The sequence below is a fragment of the Poecilia latipinna genome, unplaced genomic scaffold (assembly GCF_001443285.1).
Source record: "Poecilia latipinna isolate Pla-1442-1.1 unplaced genomic scaffold, P_latipinna-1.0 Scaffold1305, whole genome shotgun sequence".
Lineage (NCBI taxonomy): Eukaryota > Metazoa > Chordata > Actinopteri > Cyprinodontiformes > Poeciliidae > Poecilia > Poecilia latipinna.
The window spans coordinates 135,650-141,332 of NW_015113921.1; the positions used below are offsets into that span (position 1 = coordinate 135,650).

The 5,683-nt window shown below is 34.9% G+C and overlaps 1 long non-coding RNA gene across 1 annotated transcript; it reads right to left on the minus strand.

Moving 5' to 3' along the window:
- Positions 1–3,907: 3,907 nt before the first annotated feature.
- On the minus strand, positions 3,908–4,825 carry LOC106961479 (uncharacterized). Its single transcript, XR_001427777.1, has 3 exons — positions 4,517–4,825; positions 4,115–4,260; positions 3,908–4,022 (listed from the first exon to the last, which is right to left on the minus strand). It is a non-coding gene; the product is annotated as an uncharacterized LOC106961479 (long non-coding RNA).
- Between the last annotated feature and the right edge of the window lie 858 nt (positions 4,826–5,683).

Consider the following 5,683-nt stretch of genomic DNA (forward strand, 5'->3'; position numbering starts at 1 on the left):
GTTGACAGGAAACATGAAATATTACTGGGTAATTATGTAAGTGGAAGACACTGATGACACTTAAACCAACAACTATAAAGTCTTAAAAACAACAAATAAAAAGAATACAACTAAAATAAATATCAATTATTTGCACAATCCAAATTAATTCATCAGTTTGTTAGTGGATCTAAAAACATGATAAAATGCTGATCACATTTAGAACCAGTCCAAGGCAAAAATGAACTATCAATGAAGTTACATTTGATTTGATGGTTCAGTCATGGATAAATTAAAATATTTTAAATCAACATTTAAATTTAATATTTTAAGGAGCTGGAAAGTTCAGGAAACAATCCTTATAGTTAGATTTTTATCATAGATTTTTGCTATAGCAATAATCTGATGCTGTGAGTTTAATCTATGAGTTTTAGCTGTTTGTTCATAAATTCATCTTATTAAAGTACAATTACATTTAACTGCTCAGCCAACTAAACCAGGCATCAGATCTGTCCCAGATTTAACTACATCCATGTTGAAATGCTGTTAGTGCTGCTGATGTCCTTAGCAGCAAGAGGGGCCCCTAAATCAAATTCTCCTCAAGGCCTCATTGAACCTTGGACCGGCCCTGCATGATGAGCTAAATCTGCTGCACTGAGCATCTCTGCTGCTAGATGAGCAAACTCTGCTCAGCCTGCCCTGTCAGTGAAATGATGACTGCAGAAGAGACACTCACTGTCAGGATAATAATAAAAAAAAATAATAATGAAAATATTAAAAAGTACATTTTTTTAAATTATTTAAAAAACAAAAACAAACAATGCTTAGCCTGGCAGGGATGGGAAGGGGGCAAGTAAAGCCTTGCAGCCCGCCAGGTTCATGATGCACTTGGGGATAAAACTCTCTCATAATCCATGTTTCCATCAATCATTTTTATGCACATGTTGTTGTATCGCATTAGAAAAGGTTGATGGAGACGACAAAATAAAAAAATTTACTAAATTTCACAAACAAGTTTTCAGGAAGAGAAATCTCATTTGCTGGATAAGTTCTGAAGTAACTTTCCCATAATTTATATAATAATTTTTAAAAATCCCATCTGACTCAATTTGACTTGAAATCTGAACTAAATGCATGTCGCTGTCTGGGAACTGACAGCATGTTGAAGAGTGACGAAGGCTGTGGAGAGTTTCTGATGCAGAATGAGCGGATCCTCCATCGTTCAGCGTTTTGTTGATTTCTGATCATTTCAATTCGAGAGATGTTCCCTGATTTCAAAACTTTAGTTGCCACCAGCAGCTGCAGAGTTTGGATTAAATATCAAAGCCCTGAGGCATTTGATTGATGCACAAATGGGTAATATATTAACACAAAGACTTAGTTTTGGTTTAGTAATTTACCCCTTTCCTATTTATGTTTGCATTTTGGTGTCCTGAAATATTTGTTGAAGTTCAAAATATTTGGTCTCGGTCCCGTTTGCATCTCTGCTGCTGATCATGTCCCAGATCCATCTTGTAGTTAGTGAAACCTGGGAGAGAGTGGAGTTAATATGTGTTAGTTATGTACCTCATCCTGTCAGGGAGGTTAATTATGATGAACTGAGGTTCAGACATGAAAATGATAAACTTATGTTGAGGGCAAAGGAATCTAATCAATGAAATGAAACTGAGGAACCGAAGAAAAAAACAGCAAAGCAACTTTAACTCCAGAGTTGTGATTAATCAGGACAATGGTTCACAGATCTGTGAGGATGTGGATTATTGTGTTTTTCTGTGAGTTTAGTTCCTGTGTTGTTGTGTCCAACCCCTTGTTTGTCCCCAGCTGTCCCCTGATTACCTCCCTGTGTATTTAATCCCACCTGTGTCTCCTGCTGCTTGTCGGATCCTTGTCTGTTGTCTCGTCTTCTCGTACCTGCCTGAGTCTTTGTTCCTCTCCTTGCTGCTCACCTGTACTTCCTGGCTTTTGTGAATCCAAGACCATGAATAAATTCACTTTGAGTTTAATCCTGAAGCTACATCAGTTTGAAAGAAGAAAACTGGAGTCTGTGAGGGGAACCAACCCGACTTCAGTCAGGAAACGTGTTTGAGTTTTCTGATCTGGACCCAGACTGGAGGAGAGAACCATCACTGATCCAACTACAGACATGTGAAGCTGAAACCCATGAATGAAGAGGCTGAGACACGACATCAGCATTTCACTTTATTTGGAGCGAAACTATATTATCATGGAGCTCAAACAACAACAGCAAAAAATAAAATATCAACTAATTACAGTCATGTAGTGACAGGAAAGAAGCAAAAACAAACATTTTAGTAAATAATCAAAGACCCCATTAAATCCGATTTTTCAGATTTCAAACATAAAGGTAAAAGTTTAACACAGAAAAGTTTGATTAAAGTCTTAAATAAAATAAATATTACATAAAGAAGAAATATATCCTTTATTGTCCCACAGATGAAATGCTGGTCCAACATTAGCAAAGGGACACAAGTAGAATAAAGAATTAATCAAAAATACCTTTCCATTACAAATTGGCCTGACACAATAAATCAATAAATTGTATGGTAAATAAAAAATTAGCTCAATAAGTTTCATCTGCAGGATTTATTTATTTTTTCTCTTTTCTTTCTACCAAAAACAGGATGACAGACGTTTCATTTTGCTGTTTTGGTCTCAACCAGCTTTTATTTCAGGGACAATTTTTGGACGTCACTGTTCATTTTATTTATTGTTTCAGTTGTTTTGTTTTTTTTGTATATTTCAAATGTTTTCCAGTTGGAGTGTTAAATATTCATTAGAATCTGAAGTTTATTGCTCTGAGCAGATGTACATCCATAATTTTGCCAACATCATGTTTGGTTTTGGTTTTGCAATCCAGGCCAAAGATTATATTGTTTAAGAATAAAACAAATATTACACTTGTTACAAAACCCACAAACATGAAAACAATGTTTCTAACTGTAACTATGATAACAACAAATCAAGTCAACACAATACAAATAAAACTTTAATTGAAGAAATTCACTTGTAGGATAAACTGAAAGGTTTTAAATAATTTTCATTTAATGTGTCAATGAAACATATATAATATGTTTTAATTTTCAGATAATCTTATATTAAATCCTTTATTTGTTGAGTTTCTTCGCCTTTAATGACTTTTTGATTAGTCGTTTTAGTAAATTGATCAGATATATTGATATTTACTAAATCAAACAGAATTATGGTAAAGAACAGCCGATCTTTGAGGTGGAGGATTTTTAACCACAAACTTCAATAACTTAAATGATTATTAATTTCTAATATCAGTAAATAAAATCAACCAAATAATTCAACTGTAATGAAGCATATTTACAATATGGGGGAAAAAAACATAAAAACGTAGATGAGATTATAATGAGTGAAATTAACAATCTTGAGTTCTTGGGGTTATTTTGTTAAAGTAAATGTATAGAGATGAAAATATCAGCTGTACTGGATAAATAGTAAAACAGCAGCAGAAGTAAAGACTAAAGATTCATGTTAAAACAGAAAAATCTGATTTGTCTCTAATCTGTTGATCTGGAAGAACTGCAGCAGAAAAAGGAGGAAACAGCAACAGAGTTAATTAAGAGACACTTTGAAGGCTTCCTGCTCACAGAGGGGGGTGTATGTGTACCAGTTATAATCTGGTACTGACTTCCAGCTCGCTGTGGAATTCCCCGATCGATACATGACTGCATATGAATCAGTAGAGTATGGGTACTGGTAGTATGAGTAGTATTCATAGTATTCGTAGTAGTCGTAGTCCGAGCTCCAGTACCTTTAAATGAGAAACACAAACATCAGAAAGTGTAAAATCAAATATAGTCTATTTTGACTGAACTATTTAAAGACAATGATATGTAACAGATGCGACAACTAAAAGATAATTTTAATTAATTGTTTTTTCTGTGTGAAATCTCTTACCTAAGTGTGTCGATACGACCATCAACCCAAACCCAGTTGCTCCCAACTTTCCGTAGCCCCAACCAGGAGTCTGTCTTTATGTTGTCATGAATGAATGTCTGTTAATTACAACATTGAAAATCATCAAGAAGATAAAGTTTTATTCCATATTGAAACTTTAAATTTGTAACATGATTGTGTCAGAGCTCACCTGTTCCTGCAGATCATCAATAACAACCAGATCAGCAGATTTATTCTGACAGAACTGACGACTTTCATTTCAGGTCAAAGAAACATTACTGAAAAAGTAAAACGATCCACTGAAGAAGATCCAACCCTTTTTACACAGCAGACACTCTGGAGACAGAAAATAACAAAATGTATTAATTTACACTAAAAAGACCAGTTTCTCTTTTTATTGTGTCTCTTCTGTTAGACTGGGACTTTATCTGTAAATTTATCAGATCTTCTTGTCTGATTGCTGATATAATTAGAAATTTTAAACTATATATTATTTTATATTCAGTTTGACCTTTCTTTGTCCATAAACATCTAGAATATTTAATGTCTCAACGTCTCAAAGAGACAAAACATCTCAGAGTTTGATGCTCACCTTTGCTGGTGCAGTTCTCATTGAACAGGAAGCTTTTGAATTTCTGCATTAACTGGATTGTCTGGTTCAGGTTCTCAATTCCTTTCTGTGATTTTTCATTGAGGTTTTCCACTTGGCTGCTGAGGTTCTTAGTTTCTTCCTGTAATTTTTCATCGAGTTTCTCCACTTGGCTGCTGAGTTTCTCAGTTTCGTTCTGTGATTTTTCATTATCATTCTTCAGATCAGCCACAGCTTCATCATGTTGGTTCATTTTCCAACCGCCTGTAAATGAGAGGAAACAGATTATTCAGACAAAAATCAGTACAAGGAGCTTTACTGTTCATAACTTGGATTATTTGTATAATGACTAGAGTCATGTAACTTGAATCAAGTCATTAATGATTCATCTTTATAAATTCACAAATGATTCAGGAACTGACTTGGACTTTTGTTTCAAATCATGTTTGTATAAAAACTGTGATTTTAAAACCAAACAGGAAGTGTGATCAAGTGATAAAACGATGCCAGGAGTTCAACGCGATACGAAGGCGCCTCATTTGTCAATATTTCTCCTTTTGTTTCTAAATGAAAGCTGCATCCATCATGTTGTTTAACTTTAATCTGCATCCCAGAAGGACAGGAAACATTTTACAGTAGTAGAGACGTCCTGCCATCCAGTGTATCACTGAAGTGAGGCAAAGTTTGAAACAGAAACAAACATCTCAGTGCAGCATCACCCAAATAACACAAACACCACCATGCAGCATCTCCACATTGATCCTGATGATCTTATCTAAGCATCTGCCTAATGTTCGGGAGGCCAAAGCTGCCATATGTTGGTGAACATTGTGTTGGATGGTGAAGACAGAGAGCAACTGGGTTTTTATCCCTGAAGTCATAAACTAAGTGATGAAAGTTTTTGTTCAGAGGACAAACAGGACTCACCCCAAGAGATGAGCCCAATGCAGCCAAACAGCAGCAGGACACCCAGCGCCCCCAAAAACACCAGAACCACATGGACTTTGGTACCTGAGAAGAATAAAACAAGACATCAATAATTCAACTGCTGCTGCTTCGACGGGTTAGACACATAATAATAACTTATCTTCAATCTAAAAAAATTGATTGAAGCAGCAATCAATTTGCTGCTTCAAATTGATTATATATTTATAATATATTATAAATATA